This window comes from Eretmochelys imbricata, chromosome 2, assembly GCF_965152235.1.
Source record: "Eretmochelys imbricata isolate rEreImb1 chromosome 2, rEreImb1.hap1, whole genome shotgun sequence".
In the NCBI taxonomy this organism is placed as follows: Eukaryota; Metazoa; Chordata; order Testudines; family Cheloniidae; genus Eretmochelys; species Eretmochelys imbricata.
The window spans coordinates 151,322,490-151,348,191 of record NC_135573.1 but is presented as its reverse complement, the minus strand read 5'-3'; positions in this window follow the sequence as shown (position 1 = coordinate 151,348,191).

Below are 25,702 nucleotides of genomic sequence, written 5' to 3'. Positions count from 1 at the left end.
TTTGATTAACAAAGTTTCCAGTTCATGAGTAGTCAGTGCTGAAAGATTCATTTCCAAGGTATGTAATGTGGCAACATGTTTACAAATACGTTCCATACATTGATGAAGCAATAATGCAAACTGAAATAAAAACAGGTTTCAGAGTAACAGCTGTGTTAGTCTGTATTCGCAAAAAGAAAAGGAGTACTTGTGGCACCTTAGCGACTAACCAATTTATTTGAGCATGAGCTTTCTTGAGCTACAGCTCACTTCATCGGATGCATCCGATGAAGTGAGCTGTAGCTCACGAAATCTTATGCTCAAATAAATTGAAATAAAAATAAGCACTTCTCTGAGTCTTCAGTTATCTATAAGAAAGAAAAAGTACTAAGATTTTTAATTTCAGTATAAAAATTCAACTCATAATCTATAACTAAGCCACAACAGGGGGCAAAAATCCTTCCCTGCTGCAACAAGGAGAGACTCTTTTAGAAAAGTAATACACTTTGTGGTGGTACTCTCCTGGAAGAGGGGCTGAGAGGCAATGCTATCCAATGCATTGCATTGTGCAATATGTACTGTGATGCAGCAGATCCAGGGCCCCTGTACTGGCTCAGGCACTGTTCTGAGACAGGGAGCAACATCTGCCAGATGGCTGGGGAAGAGGGATAGATTCTTCTCCATCATTTTTGGGCCCTTGCTACTCTCTCTTACTCCCTTCTCCATGAGGGAGCAGTGAGAGGCTTCAGAAGAAGAGAGCCCAGCTGCCTAGGAAAAGCCAAGAGTTGTTGTGAGGGAAGAGGCAGCTAAGCCAATACATTTTTCACAGAAGGGGAAGGGGAGGAGGAGGGTCACATCCTAGTGCAGAGGCAGAAGGCCTCAATGTGGATCTCCCAATTTAATATTCTGTTCTCTCAACTCATTCTACAGGTGGACAAACCTTGCACTTCCAACTAATGGAATAATCAGGGAAAATCTCTGTCAGGGTCCTATTACATTTTCTTTCACATAAGCCCCATTCCTTAGTTTCTAGTAAGGTGATCCAGTCTAAATATATGTGAACTTTTCTATATCACAATGTTATAACCAGTAAATAAGCAAACTTCAAAACTACTTGTGCTAATGAATCAAGTAATTGACCCTCATTTGAATCATTCTACTTTACATCAACAGATTATTTTTCCATCTTTTTTTTTGCTTAATATAACTATTCAGGAATTTCTCTTCATCATAGCCATAGAAAAAAAGATCAGTTTTAGTACGCTTTAGTAGTAATCTTTAGCATTTAGTAAGTTGAAGATTAGTTCAGAAAAAAAGAACAGAAACAGCCATTAAACCCTAGCAGCAAATATTCTTCTCTCAACATAGGTTTTTCTTTTATATCTAACCTGCCTGGGTCTAGTTATGACAGGGTAATTATTATTATTCATTGTTTATCAAACACCCCAAACTGACTGAAGTGTCCTAAAAACCAAGTAAAGGCACAGACACAAAAGGGGGGCAAGAAGGGCAAGCAGAAGAACATTGAGATGATGTGGTTACACAATAAGACAAAGATTTGTAAATATGAGTTTGTTTACCAGCCTTTATCAACTACTGACATCAATCTTGCCCAGACTAAAGAAGTCTCAAAAGATTACAACAGCAAAGCAAGTCAGAGAGTGAGAGAACCTAATTTTGTTAGAAATCCATAAATATTTGACAAATTTTAATAGACAAATTTACCTGAAAAAAGTCTAAAATTTAAAAATAAAGAAATAGAGATGCCTAAATTTGTTGTATCTTTGGACTCAGGAAATCAAAGGATTCTAACATTGTTTTTCTTTGGAAAGATTTTATAAAACTGCCATTTTTTATGAGATAATCTATTACCCTTAATAAGAACCCCTATTATACTTTCTTCTTTAGTTTGTCACTGGATTATATTTTCTTCTGTTGTTTCTTCTGTTGTTCTTAAGGAATCTTTTTTCTCTTTTGTTTTGTTAAATTACAGATCTGGGGTGAGGTTCCCAGGTTGTGTAAATCAATGTAGCTACATTGATTTCAACAGAGCTATATTCAGCCTATTTAATTCAGCTGAAGATATTGCCCTTTATTTGTAACTATGTCATTTTGAATAGAGTTTGTCAAATCTGTTACTGAATGACTGAACTGATGATAAACCAGACTAAGAGCTTGTTTACAATCCACTGTATCGAGGTGTGATTTCTAAAGCACACTAAAGTTTTGCACATTAATTGGTCTGTGTAGACCACGCAGGTGTGCACTAACTGTTCTTCAGTTCACTTCAGCTTTGTGTGGTTTCAAAATAGAGCCAGTGTTGAGAGAACCCTCACAGCTTGGCCACATATTGCTGCTGCTGCTGGAGGGAATAGGCCCAAACAGAGCCTGAACATAGGCCTGAGAGATTAACACATGGAGCAGTCCAGATAAAAATCATGGAGCACGTCCTCAAGGAATTCATTTTGAAGCACTTGGAGGAGATGAAGATGATCAGGAACAGTTAACATGGATTCACCAAGGGCAAGTCATGCCTGACTAATCTAATTGCCTTCTGTGACGAGATAACTGGCTCTGTGGATGAGGGGAAAGCAGTGGACATGTTGTTCCTTAACTTTAGCAAAGCTTTTGACACGGTCTCCCACAGTATTCTTGCCAGCAAGTTAAAGAAGTATGGGCTGGATGAATGGACTATGAGGTGGATAGAAAGCTGGCTAGATCATCTCAGGAGCTAGATCTAGCAGCTGGCTAGATCAGCTCAGCAGGTAGTGATCAGCAGCTCAAGGTCTAGTTGGTAGCTGGTATCAAGTGGAGTGCCCCAGGGGGGATTTGATAGCAGCCTTCAATTACCTGAAGAGGGTTCCAAAGAGGATGGAGCTCAGTTGTTCTCAGTGGTGGCAGATGACAGAATAAGGAGCAATGGTCTAAAGTTGCAGTGGGGGAGGTCTAGGTTGGATATTAGGAAAAAAAATTTCACTAGGAGGGTGGTGAAGCACTGGAATGGGTTACCTAGGGTGGTGGTGGTATCTCCATCCTTAGAGGTTTTTAAGGCCTGGCTTGACAAAGTCCTGGCTGGGATGATTGGGCTGTTCCTTGATTAAAATATATTACTCTATTACTGAAAGATTGGAGACTCAATGTACTGTATATCTGCTGCCATTATATGTGTGACCAGTTGTAGGGGCCCTTTAATGGTCCCTGAACCTTTTATCACTGCCCAGATAAAGTAATTGGTATTATATTCAAATGCACTTATTTTGGGGGAAATTCCAGGCTCCCCAAAGGTTATAGAAGCTTGAGGCCCACTATTTCAAGTTGGGGATGTTTCATAAACTGGTGTCCCTCTACCACACCAAGCATAATAGTTTTGATTGAGAGTGATAAAAGCAGTGAAAGAAATGACAGACTCAAAAAATCTATGGCTATTTTAGAGATAAGGTGGGTGAGGTAATATCTTTTATTGGACCAACTTTGTTTGGTGAAAGGGATAAGCTTTCAAGCTTCATTGAGATCTTCCTCGGGTCTGGGGAAAGTAACCAGAGTGTTTAAGCTAAATATAAGATGAGATAGATTGTTAAGCATAAGTGTGTGGGGGGGTCACACATATTATAGGAGACCACTTAAAATGAAGTGGGCAAGTAACACCACTGCTGTAATAAAACAAAGGAAGGTAGTAGGCAGTGTGGCGTATTTCAAATTGTTGTAATGAACCATAAACCAGTGTCTCTGTTAAGACCATGGTTTTCAGTGTCCTGCAGAGTTATGAATTTAAGTTGCCAGGCTTGTCTTTTGAATGTGTTGTGAAGGTGTCCTTTGAGGATGAGAACTAAAAGGTCACATGTGGAAATATTGCTTTGTAAAAAGTGTTTATCCATGGGTAACAAGGTATTTTTGTCTTTTATAATTTTTCTGTGTGAGCTCATTCAAGAGGGTAGTGCTCATCTGGTTTCGCCAACATATTTGTTTTGGAGACATTGGTGCACCGGATGAGATATATTACGTGTTGTGATAGGCATGTGTAAGATCCATAAATCTGGAAAGGTGAGTTTTGGGGGGTGTTAATCACTGTAGCAGTGGAGATATGACTGCAGGTTTTGCATCTGTTGTTCTGGTAGGGTCAGGTGCCACTTTGAGTTGATGTGTGCTGGCCTGTGAGGAGCTTGCTTCTGAAGATGAGTTTGGCAAGACTGTGGATTTGTTTGAAGGCCAGAAGAGGGGATTCAGGAAAGATTTCTTTCAGGATGTGTCCCCTATCAAGTATGGTCTGTGTCTATTTAATGATACCACACATGGATTCCAGTGTGGGGTGGTAGGTGACAACTAGGGCTGTGCAGTCAGTGAGTGGGTTTTTTTTTGTTTTTTCTGTATTGAAGCAGATTCTCTCAGGGTATATTGGTGGCCCATTCCATGACATGAACTACTTCTCTAATGGAGTGTCCTTGTTTGGTGAAGGTGTTTTTAAGTCTGGTAAGGTGTGTATCCTGGACTTTCTCATCAGAGCATATTCTGTGTTATCTTAGTGTCTGGCTATAAATAATAGATTTCTTGGGGTGTTTGGGGTGGTTACTGGATTTGTGAAGGTAGATGTGAAGATCTTTTATATAGTTGTCTATGGGGTTCCATTGCTGAAGCAGATTGTGGTGTTCTGGAAGTTCATGCTGGTATAAGAGAGTTCCAGAAAGAATTTAATGGATGGGTGGTGGTTTTTGATGTTGTGGTGGAAATCTGAGTTTAGGTTGTCTGTCAAGAGGATAAAAATATAATTGATGTATTTCATGTATATCACTTGTTTTGTGGTGCATTTTTTCAGAAATAATTCTTCAAATTGGCCCATGAAGAGGTTGGCATATTGGGGAGCCATCCCAGTACCCATGGCTTGGACAAAGTGTTTGTTCTTAAATGTAAAGTAGATATGGGCAAGAATGAAATGAATGAGTTTGGCAATGTATTTGGGTGGATTTCTGACTGTTGTCCATTGTCTTGTAAATATTTGAGGCAGGCAGTGATGCTGCCATGAGGGATGTTGGAATATAGGGAGTTGACATCCCCAGGGGAAAGGATGGTGTTCTGATGGAGGTTGTTAATGTTCCCAAGTTTCTGGAAGAGGATAGTTGTGTCCTAGAGCAGTGGTTCTCAAAGCCGGTCCGCTGCTTGTTCAGGGAAAGCCCCTGGCGGGTTGCACCGGTTTGTTTACCTGCCGCGTCCGCAGGTTCGGCCGATCTTGGCTCCCACTGGCCGCGGTTCACTGCTCCAGACCAATGGGGGCTGTGGGAAGCGACGCAGGCCAATGGATGTGCTGGACGCCTTTCCCGCAGCCCCCATTGGCCTGGAACAGTGAACCACGGCCGAACCTGCAGACGCAGCAGGTAAACAAACCGGTCTGGCCCACCAGGGGCTTTCCCTGAACAAGCGGCAGACCAGCTTTGAGAACCACTGTCCTAGAGGAAGTTGACCTTTTATGTGCAGAGTAGTTTGAGGATGGTTTTTATGAATCCCTTCAGTAAAATTGCTGTGGCCAGTAATGATGGGTCTGACTGGGTTCCCTTGTTTGTGTATCTTGCTAAGCATATAGAAAGTCCCTGAGGTGAGTTCATGGGGGTGAGGTTGTAGCATTTCTCTAGGAGTTGTTTTGGGATAAAGATTTCATTATATCTTTAAATTGTGGTGTGAATTGTGGGGTAGGGTTTTCTCTGAGATCTTTACAGTAGGTGTTGTCAGAGAACTGCCAGCTGGTCTAATCATCACATTTGTCTGCTGGTCTAATCATTATCTGGTGGCTAGATTTCAGGGATTGCATACCTATCCTCTCAGTGGTGGAGAGCTTGTGGTGGATGTAATGTTTATTAAGGATTTCACAGTCAATTTTTTCTTCAAGCAATCAATGTAATTATCAAGTGTGTTGTTTTATCCTCTGGGGGGTGTCCAGTCAGATGTGGTGTATCTCCTCGAATGTATCAAATGCTCTAATAATAACTATGTGGTGAAACCAGACAAGCACTATGTTCTCCCACAGAAAAATGATAAAAGACAAAAACACTTTGTCACCTGTGGGTGAACGCTTTTCACAGAGTGATCACACCAAATGTGACCTCTCAGTCCTCATCCTGAAAGGAGACTTACACGACATGTTCAAAAGATGAGCCTGGGAACTTAAATTCATAAAACTCTACTAGACACTAAAAACTTAACAGGTTTTATGGCTTTTTACAACAGTTTGTAACACACCATTCTGCCTACTACCTTTCTTTGTCCTAAGAAAACAGCAGTGTTAATTGCCCACTTCATTGTAAGTCGTTTCCTACAACATGTGTGACCCCCTTATGCTTAACAATCTTTCCCATCTTATATTTAGCATGAACAATCTGGTTACCTTCTCCAGTACTGAGGAAGAGCACAGTGAAATTCAAAAGCATGTCCCTTCCACCAGTAGTGGTTGGTCCAATAGAGGATATTATCTCACCCACTTTGTCATTGTAGAAATGTTGGTTCCAGGTTATGAGACAGACACTGCAAACCACTATGGTTGTTTTAATCAGTTTTGTTTCTGCTTTATTTAAAATTAAACTAATTTTCAGAAGTATTATTTCTATATTTATATGATGTTTGCTTTATTTTTACAGTGAATAAGTGTGTTATACAGCAGGTTTAGTTGATTTTGTTTTCATTGCTTTCCAGTGACACATGTGGGTGAATATCCTTTCAAACCAATGTGCATGCACTGATCCCATCCATTAATGTTAATTAATTAGTGTCAATAGGGAAAAGGCAGCTCTCAGAAGTTTCTGGAAATAGTGTCATTCCCTCGTGGTAGGATCATCCAATGAGATTTTGTGTTTTTGATGTAATGTTATACCTTGGTGTTTCATTGCTTGATTGTTCAGACACTTGATACCCTGCTGGATAGTTTTGGTGGTGGAGCTCTGTTGTAGCCCCAAACATGCCCTCAATCACATGCAGATCAATAAAGCTATTATTAAATTTAGGTATTATCATACTCTCCTCCTGACTCTCAGCTACTATTGTTGCAAACACAACTGACAGTAAAGGACAATAAAGAACTGAACGAATAATGTAAATATCACTCAGTATCATAGAACTGGACGGGACCTTGAGAGGTCATCTAATCCAGTCCCCTGCACTCAAGGACAAAGTATTATCTAGACCATCCCTGACAGGTGTTTTCCAGCCTGCTATTAAAAATCCCCAATGATGGAGATTCCACAACCTCCCTGGGCAATTTATTCAAGTGCTTAATCACCCTGACAGTTAGAAAGTTTTTCCTAATATCCAACCTAAACCACCCTTGCTGCAACTTAAGCCCATTGCTTAATATGTAGAGTGGCTAATTGTATAAAACTAATTAGCTAAATTTCTGGTTGTGAAGGACTTTTATACAACAACTTTTCCAAGTATCATGATATTTTACAGAATTAAATAAGGGAATGAGAGAAGAATGAGATGCAGAGACTGAACTAGGGACTGTGGATGAACATTACCTCTAAAAATCAGGCCACTGGTGTAGTTTCTAAAAAAATATATATTGACCTTCAATTCTAAAGGCCAAGATTTTCAAAAGTGAGAAGTGATACTGGGTGCCTGCATTTTTTAGTGTCCAGCTGGAGATTCTTTTTAAATAGTTTGATTTACAAAGGCTCAGTGTTTTACACTTTCTAAAAATCAGGCCATTTTAATGTATCTCAAGTTGGACACTCAAAATCAGTTCTTTTGAAATGTTGCTCATAGTGTCGTCTTTAAATTTAAAGTGTATTATTACATTTATTTGTATTAAGAAATATTTTTAGCAGGGTAAAACACTATCCTGAGACATGGCTGGTTTTCAGATATGATCATATATTCCTTTGACATAATAATAAAAACATATGAAATTCATATCTTTTAAAAAATTAAACGTACATGAATCATTATAGAATTCTTTGGGAATAGCAGCTCTGCATCTTTTGGAATCAAGGGATTGGAATTTATCTACTCTCTCATCTGATATCTATCAGAATAGATGGAAAAAGTAGTGTGGGTGTCAAATTGTATCTTAATATCTTATTATATATGATTTTCTCTCCTTCCTCATACAATATATGGACATCTGGATAAATTGAGACACAATATCATGATGCTAGATCCTCCCTTTCTCTATTTAGCTGTAGTCATTCATAAACAAACAAAAAAAGGTTAAGCTGTGTGAACTTTTGTTTTAAACCTTTACTGTTTGCCAGGCTTTCTCAAAGGTAGGAAAAGTATAAATACCAGGGATGGGATCAGAAGGTGGTGTTTAGATTCTGATGAAGATTAGTGGAAGGCTAGGATTTGGGGTTTGTTTGACACTGAATCAGGGTTTAAGTTTAGATTTGGATTCCACAGCAATGAAAACTTGTGACTTGTTCTCATGGGATTTTGGCCCCAAACTATAGAAATCTCAAAGGACAAGATGGTGGTTGCCCCTTTATGTAGCCACATAGAGGTGCAAAGGGGAATAAAAACCCTCCCTCCTACTCCCTTGTGGCCTTTCCCAGACACTGGGTCCAGATATGGGGGGGCGGGGAAAACATGTTCTGTGCAGCTTCTGTTCTCCCCACATCCGCACCCCCCCCCCCCCAGGAAAGATGCTTAGTAAAAAGCTTCAGCAAATAACTCCCCCTGGAGTAAGGGAAGAAATGTTCTTTCTCAGACTCCTCCAGGAGTGACACAGCTAAAGGTTAGAATGATAGAATCATAGAACCATAGGGTTAGAAAGATCTGCAAGGGTCATCTAGTCCAGTGGTCTCAAACTTACATGATCATGCCACCCTTCTTTGTGTCTGTAGTCCTATACACCTCCCCTCCAACCGCTCTGACTACACAAGTACATATATAGCTGCCCAGCCCTGAAGTCAGAGTATACAGCGACAGCTGCTGGCCAGGCGCCCAGCTCTGAAAAGCGCCACTGCCAGCAGCCATGGAGAAGTAAGAATGAGTAGTAAGTAAGGCCAGCACCTGCTGCTTTCCAGTCACCCAGCTTTGAAGGCAGATCAACTTCTCATGGTCCCCCCCAAATATATTCTGCACTCTCCCAGGAAGGTGCATCCCCCAGTTTGAGAATCTCTGATCTAGTCTAACCCCTGCCAAGATGCAGGATTTGTTGAGTCTGAACCATCCAAGAAAGATGGCTATCCAGCCTCCTTTTGAAAATGTCCAGTGAAGGATTCCACAATTTCCCTAGGCAGTGTGTTCCATTGTCCTACTGTTCTTACAGTTAGCTTCTGAGATTTAATCTAAATCTGCTATGCTGTAATTTAAATCCATTTCTTCTTGTTCTGTCCTCTAAGGCAAGTTTCTCTACAGTCTGTCTATACACTGGTGACCAAAATTGGACAGAGTACTCCACCTGAGGCCTAACCAGTTCGAGTAGAGCGGTACCATCACCTCCCATGACTTGCATGCCATGCCTCTGTTAATGCAACCTAAAATTGCATTTGCAACAGCATCACAATGCTGATTGATGTTGAGGTTGAGATCCATCACAACTGCCAGATCCTTCTCAGCAGATTCCCTCCATTCTGTATTTGTGCATTTGTTTTTCCTTCCCTAAATGTAGCTCCTTACATTTCCTTTTGTTGAATTTCATTTTATTATTATTCAGTTCTCCAATTTAGCAAAGTGCCTCTGAATTTTGCCTCCAAAGTGTTGGCAACCCCCACCAGTTTTATGCCATCTGCAGACTTGATCCGTATGCTCTCTATTACTACATCAAATAATTAATAAAGATGTTAAACAACACTGTACCCAGAAGAGATCCCTGTGGAACCCCACTTGAGACCTCCCTCCAATCTGACATAATTCCATTAATAGTTATTTTGTTTGAGGCTGTTTAACCAATCATGTATCCACTTAATGGTAATTCTACCTTAATGGAAATTCTACCGGGTCCACATTTCTCCACATAGTCCCAAATGACATTTTGATAATTGTGTCAAAAGCCTTGCTCAAGTCCAGGTATATTATGTCTACCACATTTCCCCCATCCAGTTACTCTGTCAAAGAAGGAAATCAAGCTGGTTTGGCATGATGTGTTCTTAGTAAATTCATGCTGGCTGCTAGTGATTACCCCTTCATCCTGCAGGTATTAACAAACTGAATGTTTTGTACATTGCTCTAGTAGCTTCTTAGGTATCAAGGTTAGGCTGGCTGGTCTATAGTTCCCCAACTCCTCCTTTTTCTCCTTTTCAAAGATGAGTACTACGTTAGCCCTTCTCCAGTCTTCCAGGACCTCTCTTGTCATCCATGAGTTTGCAAATATTATTGCCAGTGGCTATGAGACTTCTTCAGTGAATTCCTTCAGTACACTGATATGAATAGCATCAGGCCCTGTGTTAGCCGACGGCCAAGGATGTTTGGTGAGGTGCCAGCTATGCCCGTTTATACCATCCGTGACTTTAACCGCTAGGACGCACTGTCCCTTCGCGGTGGGCAGCCCGGGCTAGGCTGACGGATGCCCCAAGGTCCTAACCACCCGTGACTTTAACTGCTAGAGCTCAGAGCCCCTTCGCAGCGGGCAGTCAATACTGACTGACAGGTGCCCCAATGGCAGCACTAAGAGCCTCTCCACACCCGTGACTTTAACTGCTAGAGCTCAGAGCTCCTTCGCAGCAGGCAGCCAGGATTGACTGACAGGTGCCCCAAGAGTTTGCCCCGTGGAGGCGGCACAACTCAACGCTAGGCTCTTAGTACTCTCACCTAATGGCCAGGCTTTAGAGCCAAAACGGCTGAGGTTCTTTAATTGTGTTGGCTGCTTTACAGTAAACCAGAGAAAACAAGTCAGGCTTATGCATAAATGGTTACCAAAATTTATTAAGCTAGATTCTAATCATGTGGTTACAAAATTGCTAGTGCCTACTTATTTAAATGTAGAGATGTTACACACACAAACAAGTTACAAAACTGAAGCCACAATCCCAAAGAAAGAAAACAAAGTATAGAGCTCTATTTCAAAATATGTGTACACTAAAGATAGGAGATCAGGTGTGGGTGCTTCTTACCCTCCTTGCATCTCTCGATTCCAGCGGTGCCAAGCCAGGATCGGTCACTCAATTCCGCGGAAAGACGAATAAGGGACAAGGCATAGGGACCCTCTTAGCTGCAGAAGCCTTGGGAGGCTGTCACTTATCTGACCAGCAGATAGATAGTGAAAAGCACTCAAAAATCATGGTGCTGTAGGTCCCCTACTTATACCTCTGTACTCCTTTATTCTCTTTCTCCTTTCTTATGCCAAATTGAGGCTGGTCTGTCTGGGTGACGCCAGCTTTCGCAAGAGTAGTTTACACTTGCAAGGGAGAGAAACAATAAGTGTTGACTACTGGACATTTCTTTTATCAGGGTAAATATTTTCCCAACTAGGATGTTGGTGTGTGTGCATCACGCTATTTAGTAGGGGCTAAAAGCCATGTCTGTCACAGGGCCTCTGCCTGCTGTGAGCTTAATCGTTGTATCTGCCCCCAGAGGCACATTGTAGCAGCACACCTGTGCTTCTCACAGCTTCAAAGGCTGTGCTGGAATATATGTTAAGTGCCCTGTTCCGGCTTCCTCCTGTGTTTCCAGCAATGCTGGTCTGAGGCGGGGGGGGGCTGGCTGTCTGGCTACACCCTGCTAACTTGAATTCATTCAAATTAGGCAGAAGATCGCTGGTGTGTTCTTTCCTTATTTTGATCTGCATCCCTTCCCCTTTATTGTGTATGGTAACTTTGCTAGTCATCCAATTACATGTTATTTTTTGTCATACGACTGAAGCAAAGTAGGTATTGAACAGCTCTGACTTCGTCTCTTTGTCTTTGCAGCGGTACAGGAGCCAGCAAACAGAGCTGTAAACAGGGGAGTTTGAGTGGGAGTTCTGTTGGAGGAGAAGGTATTTGTATTTGGTTTTGTATTTGTAGTATTTGTATGTGTAGAGGCTTGTAGGGGCTTTGTGCTGGGAGAGAAGCTGAGCCCTGATTCGGGGCGGAGCTTCTCTGACTAGGGGTCCTGAAAGGTAGCCAGCCAGTCAGGCAGCGGCACAGGAGCCAGCAAACAGAGCTGTAAACAGGGGAATTTGAGTGGGAATTCTGTTGGAGGAGTTTATATTGTGGTGCTTGTTTGGGGTTCGTTTTTGCTGTGGGTGGTGGTGTTTTGGTGTGGTTTGTGTTTCCCAGATTAACAGGATTTAGGTGGGAAGGCTATGACAGATACAGAGGCAGCGGTGGGAGTGACTTACGTAGTGGAAGACACAATGAAGATGACTGGATGTGGAAGCTGCAGTATGTACATGATCCTGGAGGGAGTACCTGGTGAGAGTTTTGTCTGCATGAAATGCCATCTGATAGAGCTGATGGAGGAAAAGATCCGAGGTTTGGAGATGCAGGTGGAAAGTCTGGTTGAGTTGGGAAGGGGTTCGAGCAGATTATGGAGCAAAGACATGAAGTATCTGAAGGGAAAAGCTCAGACTTGCAGATGGAAGCAGGAATGAGGAATTCTGAGGGGAGACTGGGTGACGAAAGTGGTCAGTGGAAGCATGTGACTAAAAGAACCAGGCAGAGGAAAAGACGGGCTAGTGAAGGAGAAATAGAGCTCAAGAACAGGTTTGGAGAGTTGGAAAATGAAGAAGGGGCTCAGCAGGTAGTCACTGAAGGTGGAAGGGCAAGGAAGAAGAGAAGAGCGGCTAGTCCTATAGGAAAGGGGGAAGAGTCAATGGAGACTACACCAAATATGAGCCCCAGGAGGATACAGGATGGGTTGAAGAGGATTACAAGGGAGAATAGGAATGGAAAGAACTTGCAGCCAGAGGGAACAGGGGATAGACAGGAGAATAGCACCGTCACCAGGAAAAGGCAGGTCTATGTGATCGAGGACTCTTTACTGAGAAGGATAGACAGGCCTGTAACCAGAGCTGATCCAGAGAATAGAAGGGTATGCTGTCTTCCAGGTGCTAAGATACGGGATGTAGACCTGAGGTTGAAAAGGATCCTAAAGGGAGCAGGAAAGAATCCCCTAATTATCCTTCATGTGGGAACAAATGATATGGCTAGATTCTCGCTGGAAAGCATTAAGGGAGACTATGCTAGGCTGGGGAAGACGCTTAAGGAAATCGAGGCTCAGGTGATCTTTAGTGGGATTCTGCCTGTTCCTAGAGAAGGGCAACAAAGGTGTGACACAATTATGACTATCAACAGATGGCTTAGACAGTGGTGCTATAAGGAGGGCTTTGGGATGTATGGCCATTGGGAGGCATTCATGGACAGAGGACAGTTCTCTCGGGATGGACTTCATCTGAGTAGGGAAGGAAATAGACTTCTAGGATGGAGGCTGGCACAACTGATCAAGAGAGCTTTAAACTAGGAATTTGGGGGAGATGGTTGGGAGATGTCCAGGTAATCTCCACGCTGGATTTTAGCATTGAGAGGGAAGAAAATGAAGTAAGAAAGGATACAGCCGTGGGTAGAAGAATGTATATAAGGAGTGTGGATACCAGTCTAATAGGTTATACTGGCTGTAGAATGACTGTGCCTAATAGGCTACAGAATGTGAGTGAGGCCAAACAGCAAAAATTAAGATGTTTGTATACCAATGCGAGGAGCCTAGGTAATAAAATGGAGGAACTAGAGCTACTGGTGCAGGAAGTGAAACCAGATATTATAGGGATGGTGAAATAGTAGTCATGACTGGACTACAGGTATTGAAGGGTATGTGCTGTTGAGGAAAGACCAAAATAAAGGTAAAAGTGGTGGAGTAGCATTGTATATCAATGATGAGGTAGAATGTAAAGAAATAAGAAGCGATGGAATGGATAAGACAGAGTCCATCTGGGCAAAAATTACATTGGGGAAGAAAACTATTGGAGCCTCCCCTGGGATAGTACTTGGGGTGTGCTATAGACCTCCGGGATCTAATTTGGATATGGATAGAGCCCTTTTTAATGTTTTTAATAAAGTAAATACTAATGGAAACTGCGTGATCCTGGGAGACTTTAACTTCCCAGATATAGACTGGAGGATGAATGCTAGTAATAATAACAGGGCTCTGATTTTCCTCGATGTGATAGCTGACGGATTCCTTCATCAAGTAGTTGCTGAACCGACTAGAGGGGATGCCATTTTAGATTTGGTTCTGGTGAGTAGTGAGGACCTCATAGAAGAAATGGTTGTAGGGGATAATCTTGGGTTCAAGTGATCATGAGCTAATTCAGTTCAAACCGAACGGAAGGATTAACAAAAATAAATCTGCAACTAGGGTTTTTGATTTCAAAAGGGCTGACTTTCAAAAATTAAGGAAATTAGTGAGGGAAGTGGATTGAACTGAAGAACTTGTGGATCTAAAGGCAGAGGAGGCCTGGGATTACTTTAAATCAAAACTGCAGAAGCTATCGGAAGCCTGCATCCCAAGAAAGGGGAAAAAAATCATAGGCAGGAGTTGTAGACCAAATGGATGAGCAAGCATACAGGGAGTGGAAGATGGGAGCGATCAGCAAGGAAAGCTACCTTACTCAGGTCAGAACATGTAGGGATAAAGTGAGACAGGCTAAAAGTCAAGTAGAGTTGGACCTTGCAAAGGGAATTAAAACCAATAGTAAAAGGTTCTATAGCCATATAAATAAGAAGAAAACAAAGAAAGAAGAAGTGGGAGTGCTAAACACTGAGGATGGAGTGGAGGTCAAGGATAATCTAGGCATGGCCCAATATCTAAACAAATACTTTGCCTCAGTCTTTAATAAGGCTAAAGAGGATCTTAGGGATAATGGTAGCATGACAAATGGGAATGAGGATATGGAGGTAGATATTACCATATCTGAGGTAGAAGCAAAACTCGAACTGCTTAATGGGACTAAATCAGGGGGACCAGATAATCTTCATCCAAGAATATTAAAGGATTTTAATTGCAACACGAAATTGCAAGCCCATTAGCAAGAATTTTTAATGAATCTGTAAACCCAGGGATTGTACCGTATGATTGGAGAATTGCTAACATAGTTCCTATTTTTAAGAAAGGGAAAAAAGTGATCTGGGTAACTACAGGCCTGTTAGTTTGACATCTGTAGTATGCAAGGTCTTGGAAAAAATTTTGAAGGAGAAAGTAGTTAAGAACGTTGAAGTCAATGGTAAATGGGACAAAATACAATATGGTTTTACAAAAGGTAGATCGTGCCAAACCAAACTGATCTCCTTCTTTGAGAAAGTAACAGATTTTTTTAGACAAAGGAAACACAGTGGATCTAATTTACCTAGATTTCAGTAAGGCGTTTGATACCGTGCCACATGGGGAATTATCAGTTAAATTGGAAAAGATGGAGATCAATATGAAAATTGAAAGGTGGATAAGGAATTGGTTAAAGGGGAGACTACAACGGGTCATACTGAAAGGTGAACTGTCAGGATGGAGGGAGGTTACCAGTGGAGTTCCTCAAGGATCAGTTTTGGGACCAATCTTATTTAATCTTTTTATTACTGACCTACGCACAAAACGTGGTAGTGTGCTAATAAGTTTGCAGATGATACAGAGCTGGGAGGTATTGCCAATTTAGAGAAGGACCGGGATATCATACAGGAGGATCTGGATGACCTTGTAAACTGGAGTAATAGTAATAGGATGAAATTTAATAGTGAGAAGTGTAAGGTTATGCATTTAGGGATTAATAACAAGAATTTTCGTTATAAGCTGGGGACGCATCAATTAGAAGTAATGGAGGAGGAGAAGGATCTCTGAGTATTGGTTGATCACAGGATGACTATAAGCCGCCAATGTGATATGGCCGTGCAAAAAGCTAATGCAGTCTTGGGATGCATCGGGGAGGTATTTCCAGTAGAGATAAGGAGGTTTTAGTACTGTTATACAAGGCACCGGTGAGACCTCACCTGGAATACTGTGTGCAGTTCTGGTCTCCCATGTTTAAGAAGGATGAATTCAAACTGGAACAGGTACAGAGAAGGGCTACTAGGATGATCCGAGGAATGGAAAACTTGTCTTATGAAAGGAGACTCAAGGAGCTTGCCTTGTTTAGCCTAACTAAAAGAAGGTTGAGGGGAGATATGATTGCTCTCTATAAATATATCAGAGGGATAAATACCGGAGAGGGAGAGGAATTATTTAAGCTCAGTACCAATGTGGACACAAGAACAAATGGATATAAACTGGTCATTGGGAAGTTTAGACTTGAAATTAGACTAAGGTTTCTAACCATCAGAGGAGTGAAGTTTTGGAATAGCCTTCCAAGGGAAGCAATGGGGGCAAAAGATCTATCTGTCTTTAAGATTAAACTCAGTAAGTTTATGGAGGAGATGCTATGATGGGATAACATGATTTTGGTAATTAATTGATCTTTAAATATTCATGGTAAATAGGCCTACTGGCCTGTGATGGGATGTTAGATGGGGTGGGATCTGAGTTACCCAGGAAAGAATTTTCTGTAGTATCTGGCTGGTGAATCTTGCCCATATGCTCAGGGTTTAGCTGATTGCCATATTTGGGGTCGGGAAGGAATTTTCCTCCAGGGCAGATTGGAAGAGGCCCTGGAGGTTTTTCGCTTTCCTCTGTAGCATGGGGCACTGGTCACTTGCTGGAGGATTCTCTGCTCCTTGAAGTCTTTAAACCACGATTTAAGGACTTCAGTAGCTCAGACATAGGTGAGAGGTTTTTCTCAGGAGTGGGTGGGTGAGATTCTGTGGCCTGCGTTGTGCAGGAGGTTGGACTAGATGATCATAATGCTCCCTTCTGACCTTAGTATCTATGACTCTATGTTCCTAAAAGCACAGGCTGACCCATAGCATGGAAAGATCTTCTAAACCCTTAAAGTATTTAAAATCTCTGCTTTTCCATGAACTTTTTAGTAAAGGAAGAAGGAATTCACTGTTTTCTGCATTTACTGAGGTGTTCTTTGCACTCTGGGACATGAATGCAATCTGCCACTGCAGGTGGACACATCTGCAGTTACAGGATCTAGCAGAAGTCCCTATATTACATTACTGAATGTTAGTTACCAAGTGATAATTTAGGCCTTATCCTAGAAAGATGTGGGCATGTGTTTAGCTATATGCATTGTGAGTGCTTCCATTGAAGTCAATGGGACTGCTCGCAGTGAGTAAAGGTAAGCACACCTGTAAGTCTCTGAAGGATTGCGGCCTTAGTTGGGATTTATAATTATTAATTTTGATTTATCCAGTGTATGTTCCAGGATCTTGATATTGCACATCAGGTAATAAAAAATTACTTTAACTTTTAAATCCTCAATACAAAATTTCAATTAGCTGATATAGGATTGCCCAACCAGAGCAAACAGCAATAGCCGTTTACTAGAACCTAGAGCTGGGATAAAAGCTTTCTACGAAAAGTGCAGAGTGGGTTGATGAAAACAATTCATGAATTCGTAGTGATTTCAGCAAAATGTTTTGGGCAAAACCAAAAAAAAAAAATGTTTTTTGAAATGTTGAAATTAACTGTTTTGACAGCAGTGAAACATTTTATTTTGGTTTTTGGGGGTTAGATTCACTAAGTAGAGAAGGAGGTAGTCCAATAGCTCCGTGGTTAGGGCCCTCAGATGGGGTGTAGGTGACATCAGGTTTGATTTCCTGCTGAAAAAAATTTCATTTAACCTGAAAAAAAAAAAACCTCACTTTTTTCCAACTCATCAAAAATTGTGAAAAGTTTTGGTTTGACCTGAACTGACTTTTTTTCGCCAGTGTTTTGGAATTGCCGGTGACTTAAAAAAAAAAAAAGTCAGTTACTTGCACAGCTTTATTATCACACGTAGTGCAGAGGATGGACGTTCATTTCATGAAAAAAAAATTGAGATTTTGAAATTTGTCTCAATTCCAAATGTAAATTAAACCTGAAAACATCAAAATTCTCCATGGGGGAAAATTTAAATCTATATATATATATTCAGATTGATCAAAATGTTCCATTTCAGTAAAACTGAAACACGTTGAAAATGTCAGAATGTTTATTCTGAAACTCAGAATTTTTTTTCTGGTTTTCTCTGAAACAAAATTTCATTGAAATCAACCTTATCTTGTGAATCATTTCAGTTTCACAGGAACCATGTATTTCCAATGGAATATGTTCCATTGAAGTTTCTCCAAACAGCTCTACTAGTTAAATGTCTATTTTGTATTTTGGTATACTTATGAAAAGACTGGCAATAGATTTCACTAAATCATCACACTTTCTCTATTTTATGTTTTTCATACAGATTGGCTATATGAAGAGTTATAGTGTCATAGATTTTAAGGCCAGAAGTGACCACCAGATCATTTAGTCTGACCTCCTTGTATCCACACACTAAACCCAACAACCAAAATTAGGTCAAAGTATCACAGCCTGCAAGAGACTAGATTATTTTATGCCATAGGCAGAAAATAGGAGGGACTGAGGTACATCAGTGCCTGAAGCCCCAGCAATGGTAGGGAAATGATTAAATGAGATATGTCTAGATAATCCTGGCAAGTGACCCACACCAACATGTTGCAAAGGAAGTCAAATACCCGTCATGGTCACCGCTAATGTAACATGGGGAAAATTCCTTCCTGACCCCATATATGGTGATCGCTTAGACCCTGAGCATATGATTAAGAGCCAGGTAGTCAAGCACATGAGAAAGAGAATGTTCAGTGGCCTCTCAGAATTGTAAGGCCCATCTCCAGCTAGGGTCATCCCTAAAGCTTCAAAAGAAGGTGATAAAAAACCTTCCAAAATACATTGCGTGGAAAATCCCTTTCTGATGCTTGGAGGTAGCATGTGAGCAAGAAACCCTGAAGCGTGAGCTTTTAGAAACGTAAGGCATAAACAAGGGAGGCTTAGGGCTGTTGAGCTGTGCCCTCTGCATCACAAGCAACTCTGTCATACAATTACACTCTTCAAGCTAAATAAGTTGTTCAGTCCCACAAGTTAGTGGGCAGCAAGTGGGGAAGTAAATCTACAGCATTCCAGCCAGCCATGCACTAGGTCACTGTGTGAACCCTCCCACTGTACACTAAAACAGCATTAGGTCAAAGCATTCTATGGATCTTGTAATGCATTGTAGTAGCAGTCACACAGCTAGTTAGTGCTCGGCAGGCGAGTGCACTATAGATTCACATCACTTTGGATGGGCTATTACCAGCAGGAGAGTGAGTTTGTGTGTGGGGGGGCGGAGGGTGAGAAAACCTGGATTTGTGCTGGAAATGGCCCAACTTGATTATCATACACACTGTAAGGAGAGTGATCACTTTAGATAAGCTATTACCAGCAGGAGAGTGGGGTGGGAGGAGGTATTGTTTCATGGTCTCTGTGTATATAATGTCTTCTGCAGTTTCCACAGTAGGCATCCGATGAAGTGAGCTGTAGCTCACGAAAGCTCATGCTCAAATAAATTGGTTAGTCTCTAAGGTGCCACAAGTACTCCTTTTCTTTATGCCATGCACTAATTCTCTACACAGAAAAGCCCATATTCTTAGGATGGTACTATGGCAGATATGGATGTTTACTGCTGTTTTAAATATTATAGAGTCAGATCAATTAATTCTATCAAATGCAAATCATACCAAATCAAGGATTAACATAGTGGAAAATGTTTAGTACTTTTTTAAACTATACAGGAAATGTTCTGAGAAATTCCTACAATACTGATGTCTGACCATGATATCACTTCATTGGAATCAGAATCAGGTTCTTGCTTTGCACATGGAGTGTAGTTCAAAAGGAGGTGCTAGTCAGCTTAACTTTAGTCAGTAATTGTATTACAGAAAATGTACTTCCATAATCCCAGTCTGCTTTGTGTATGTGGCACATGCTGTCTTGATGTGCACCCAACAATAATAAAACATTCAAAATGTGAAAGGAAGAAACTATTATACATAAGTCATTGTAAGTACAAAGCCAATTTTGTATTGTAGGATGGTGTCCAGAAACATACTCAAAGTGAGGAAAGAGATTTCTTTCTCTAAAAACAAACCTGAATCTTAATTTAAGCAACGTTTAGTTGAAATTTATTTTCTTTTCTTTATTTTTCCTGTATGGTTTCACCACCATTGTGCTGCAGAACTCTTTTATAGTAACAATGCCATTTACAGGCTTCTTTCTTACTCCAAAAGGCAAAATGTCATTTAAATATTTCTAGTTCTAAACCAAAACTTTAATCTGAATACCTTGGTTGCTTTATTGAAGAATTCTCTAACAAAACCCACTAATTTGTTCATACTTTTATCATTTTCACTCTAGTCTCGTATTTTGAAAACTCGGTAACCATCACCAATGGCAGTTTGGAAAAAGCATGTGCACAAAGGACTATATCCTGGAAGGTGCTGAGCTTTCTGGCCCTGATTAAGCAAAACGCATAAGCACACAGTTTACTCTAAGCACATGTGTAGCCCCATCAACTTGACTGGGACTACTCATATGCTGGAAGTGAAGCATATATTTAAGTCCTTTTCTGGATTGGGCTCAGAGTGCTCAGCACCTTCCAGGATTAAGACCAAAGGGACCACATGTATACCATCCTTAGTAAGCTATTTGGTGACTCAAAAAGAGGTTTTTTCTGTTGACATGTAGTACTCACTCTTTATAAGGAAGCCAAGCATTCGATCTTTTATATAGCAAATTATAAATCAGGAATGTCTAATGAGTGGGAGTCAGTATGGTCTAGTGATCGGAACAGGCAACCGAAAGCCAGGATCCTTGTGCTCTATTTCTAGCTCTGATACTGACTCGCTGTGTCACTTTGATCAAGTCACTGAACATCTTTTTGCCTCACCTTCTCTAAAGTATAAAGTGACCCTCACCTACTTCACAAGCAGGGTCTTATGCAGTTTTAGATAATTTTGACAAGGTGCTCGGAGATATTTTGATGCAAGGCATTGTATAGGATAAAGTACTGTTATTATAAAATAATACATAAAATAAGTTACACAACTGGATTTCAATAGAGCTGAGAACAAGAGAATAGTAGCTGTTTATGAGGGACTGCATTATACCGAAGACCTTTATTTGTTATTGAGCTGACAAATTATATTTGCTCATAGAAAAATGTTTTTGCATTTGTAAAATTAAAACAAAACTCCAGTTTTTAAATGAAGGAAATAAAGTGCAGGATGAGCTCAGAGCTATCATCTCTATTGCCTACCCCAAATTATTATTCTTTGTCTAACTCTGTAGAAGATGCACAACCATTGAGCTGCCGAGTGCTCAGGCAATGGTTGGCAGGACATCTTCTCTTTGAAGCACAGCCCTGTGCTTCAGTGCACCAGCAGTTTGCAGTCCTCCCCTTTAGCACACAGGCTTCAATGGCGACGGGAGGGGGGAAAGAGGGCCCTTGAACAGTCACAATCTTTTCCAGCTGGCCTGTCAACAGAGAGAAGAAGGCTCTTGTTGTTGTATTGTCCTCTCAGAGTGGATACTGAAGCCTGGGACCACCCTTTCCACCAGGCTCCAGTCCATGGTCCCATAGAGGGCAGCTAAACCCAATGCCACTAGCCCCATGGACCACTTACTACCCCCATCTTCTGCGGCTTCCAGACTAAATCTCTCCAATCCAAGTTTCTGAACCACACAGTCCATCCCTGGCATCTCCTTTGTGGGGTTGCATGGTCTGTGTTGTCCAGCCACAGGCAGTGAACCCCTGGATAGTAAACACCCCTCAGAACAGCCATGTGCTCCTTTCTACCACCTTTTTCCAAAGGGTTCTGCTCCCCTTTTTAAAGCCCTGCCTCCAGCTTGTTCAGGCTTTGCAGGTGTGTCTGGGAGGGGCTGACTGGGCCCAGAGCTGTTTCTTAACCCCTTGTTCTCCGGTGTGGGGTTTGTATATCCCATCAGAAACTCACACAATATGCTGGCAAGGAATTTAGAAGGCTAAAAGTTACTAATTAAAAACATAAAATATGAAATCAGAAGTTCTCCACTGGGGAAATCTTACATTTCCCCATTAGCTATAGATTCTGTGGACATTATTACTGATGGAGTCAGGCAGACTCCTTGGAAATTGTATATGCTCAGATACCACAATGAGGAGCAGAGTATAGGAAATTAAATAGATTAGAATACAAACAGGATAAAATGCACCCGCAGTACAGCCAGATGAAAATTAGCTGTGTCCCCACCCCTAGGGTAGATATGAAGCCAATTCTCCAGTGCTGTGTATTTACATGGTTATTTAAATCTCTGCCAAATGAGCATGAAACAGATACAAAGACATGACCAAATGAAAATGGTATTGCTTTATATCAACTTTGCATAGGTGTAAATGACTAGACAAAGTTCGTGTGGGTGGAAAAATCAAGTTCATTGTGTCAAATGCTGAAATGCAGAACATCTGGAGTAAGGCCAACAATACCTATATGGGAGAATATTTAGTGAAACAATTTTTAGAGGTAGTACAATTAAAGTGATTTTTAAAGTTTTCAAGGCCTTACAGTTCCATGCAAACCAAGAGTCCTAGCACCTTGGCATGCAGAATCAGTTTGTTTCTACAATGCAGAATGAAGCATTCTTTAAACAGTATATATTGCAGAGGAAACATATATGTAACAGGAATACAGTATATATTGCCTGAAATGGGAGATTTTACAGGACATAAAAACTAAAATATTTCTCAACCTTGCAAATCTGGGGCCTGATCCTGCAAAATCAGAAACATGTGACTGAGCCCACAAAAGTCAATGTGACAATAAATGAGTAAAGATTGTAGGACAGGGCTATTAAACTGGTTACCCTGGAATATTCTATGGCTTCAGAAGTTGCAGATGGCTCTTATTTTCTTCTGCTTCTTATAGTTGTGCTGTTTTGATGTGAACTGATTTTAAGAGGTCAGGCAGGTTAAATGCTGTTTGATTAAAATCAGATCACCCAACAACTACTGTTTCACTGTTTGACTTTGTTGGTCTCTTCATCTGGGAATTCAGGAAGACACCTTTAGCTTCAAAAAGGCAGCAGTATTTTTTTTTCCCTTATGGCTTAAAGAGAAACAAAGAAAAAAAGCCACATTGTGTATGTTTTTCTGGCAATAGGCCTGCCACTGTTTATCAAGCCAAGGCAAATCCAATTAGCCTGTGGCCTGCCTCCCAACCTTATTAACCTGCTCAGCTGTGAGAAACTCAACAGCCCCTGCCAATATCTCATTTCTCCAGCAGCTGATAAGATCAGTTCAAGATATTCAATGGGGTTTCCTTTCACTTCAGCTTCATCATAGTCACTGGCATCTTAACCATAGTGGCCGGATCTTATTTTCCTCTCATTTACTACATGAAATAGGATGGCAACTGCAAGGCCTATATAGCTTGTTGGAACAAACACTGATCAGGCCTTCACACTGTTTGACAGGATGGGCTGATTTTCCTTATCATGGCTTGCCCACAAAGGCCTAGGCCAGGCCTGGATTATTAGCATTCCTTGGTGAGATGCGTCAGGCCTATTTCTGTCACACAGACGGATTGAGCCTTTCACTCAGGCTTGCGAATGAGTGACACATGGCCTGACTGGGAGGACAACATTGTTATTTGAGTTAAGAAATCAATTTGTATCAAATGTACACTGTAATTTATTTGTTGGCTTTGAAGGGAACCTGGCTGAGATAAATGGGAATGGGCTTCTTTTTTTCCCCCTATGCTGAGCTGATAAAGTTCTTGTGAAGCTCCAGATAGCTCCAGTCAGAGCCAAAGTGACAAACATGTTTAAAGTTGCACAGTGATCTTTAAATCTCAAAAAGAACACCTTGTCGGACATGATAGAACATTTTTTACCTTTTCCCTCTATCTGTCAGAAAGCTGCTGTGACACATTGCTTTAGTATTTTTGCTGACATTTTCTTTATCAAGCACATCTGTTGTGGTCGAAAGATGCTTATTCCTATTTTCTTCAATCTGCAGCAGCCTAGGAAACTGCCAGAAGGAAACAAGAAAATGAGACATTCTTTCCAGGAATAATACTTGGTTTTTTGTTTTTTTTTTAATTGTAATATTCTTGATCACATTCCAAACACAAATTTTTGATTATTCTTTAAACGAGGAAAGAAAAGTGTTGTGCATATTTATCATGGGAGCTTGCATTTTTCATGAACTTCTAGGGGGCTTAGGCTGGTGGTGTGTCCATATTTAATAGTAATAATTAATAATGAGCTTTAGAGAATTTAGGCTTATTGACTTTCTCTTCTGTTACAACTATAAAAATTATCCTAAGTGTTGGCTCTATGCATAAATGTTTTATCTTTGAAATAATATGAATAACCAAAAGCTATATTTATAGCTTCAAGTATGCCTGTAGCTATGACTGCACAAAGAAGAAATGCCAACAAACTGTAGCCAAGTGCAGAGTCCCTTGTTGACATTTCAGTACAATAATCCTGTTTCTCTTTTTTGTTTTCCTTTTCAAAAGTGATATAAATGGAATATGTCATACTAAATGACCGTATAATACACAATCTCCCTCTGCCTGTATTATGAATTTGCAGCTTTTGATTTATATAAGGCATTGTTTTATACATATATGTGTGTACTGTCAAGCAATTAAAATTAATTGCTATTTAAAAAAAATAATCGTGATTAATCGCACTGTTAAACAATAATAGAATACCATTTATTTAAATATTTTGAATGTTTTTTACATTTTCAAATATATTGATTTCAATTACAATGCAGAATACAAAGTGTACAGTGCTCTCTTTATATTTATTTTTATTACAAATATTTGCACTGTAAAAAACAAAACAAATAGTATTTTCAGTTCACCTAATATAAGTACTGTAGTGCAAGCTCTTTATCATGAAAGTTGAACTTACAAATGTCGAATTATGTACAAAAAAAAACTGCATTCAAAAATAAAACAATGTAAAACTTTAGAGCCTACAAGTCACTCAGTCCTACTTCAGCCAATCACTCAGACAAACAAGTTTGGTTACATTTGCAGGAGATAATGCTTCCCACTTCTTGTTTGGAATGTCACCTGAAACTGAGAACAGGTGTTTGCATGGCTCTGTTGTAACCAGCGTTGCAAGATATTTACGTGCCAGATACGCTAAAGATTCATACATCCCTTCATGCTTCACCTACCATTCCAGAGGATATACATCCATGCTGATGATGGGTTCTGCTCAATAATGATCCAAAGCAGAGTGGACCGATGCATGTTCATTTTCATCATCTGAATCAGATGCCACCAGCAGAAGGTTGATTTCCTTTTTTTGGTGGTTCGGGTTCTGCAGTTTCTGCATCTGAGTGTTGCTCTTTTAAGACTTCTGTAAGCATGCTCCACACCTCATCCCTCTCAGATTCTTAAATGTGGGGTCGAGTGCTGTAGCTATTTTTAGAAATCTCATATGGATACCTTCTTTGCATTTTGTCAAATCTGTGGTGACAGTGTTAGTAAATCAAACAACACGTACTGGGTCATCATCCGAGACTGCTGTAACATGAAATATATGGCAGAATGTGGGTAAAACAGAGCAGGGGACATTCAATTCTCCCCCTAGGTGTTCAGTCACAAATTTAATTCACTCACTATTTTTTTAATGAACATCATCGACATGGAAGCATGTCCTCCTGAATGGTGGCTGAAGCATGAAGCACGAATGTTTAGCATATCTGGTACGTACATACCTTGCAGTGCCGGCTACAAAAGTCCCATGTGAATGCCTGTTCTCACTTTCAGGTGACATTGTAAATAAGTAGCAGGCAGCATTATCTCCCATAAATGTAAACAAACTTGTTTGTCTTCGCGAATGCCTGAACAAGAAGTAGGACTGAGTGGAC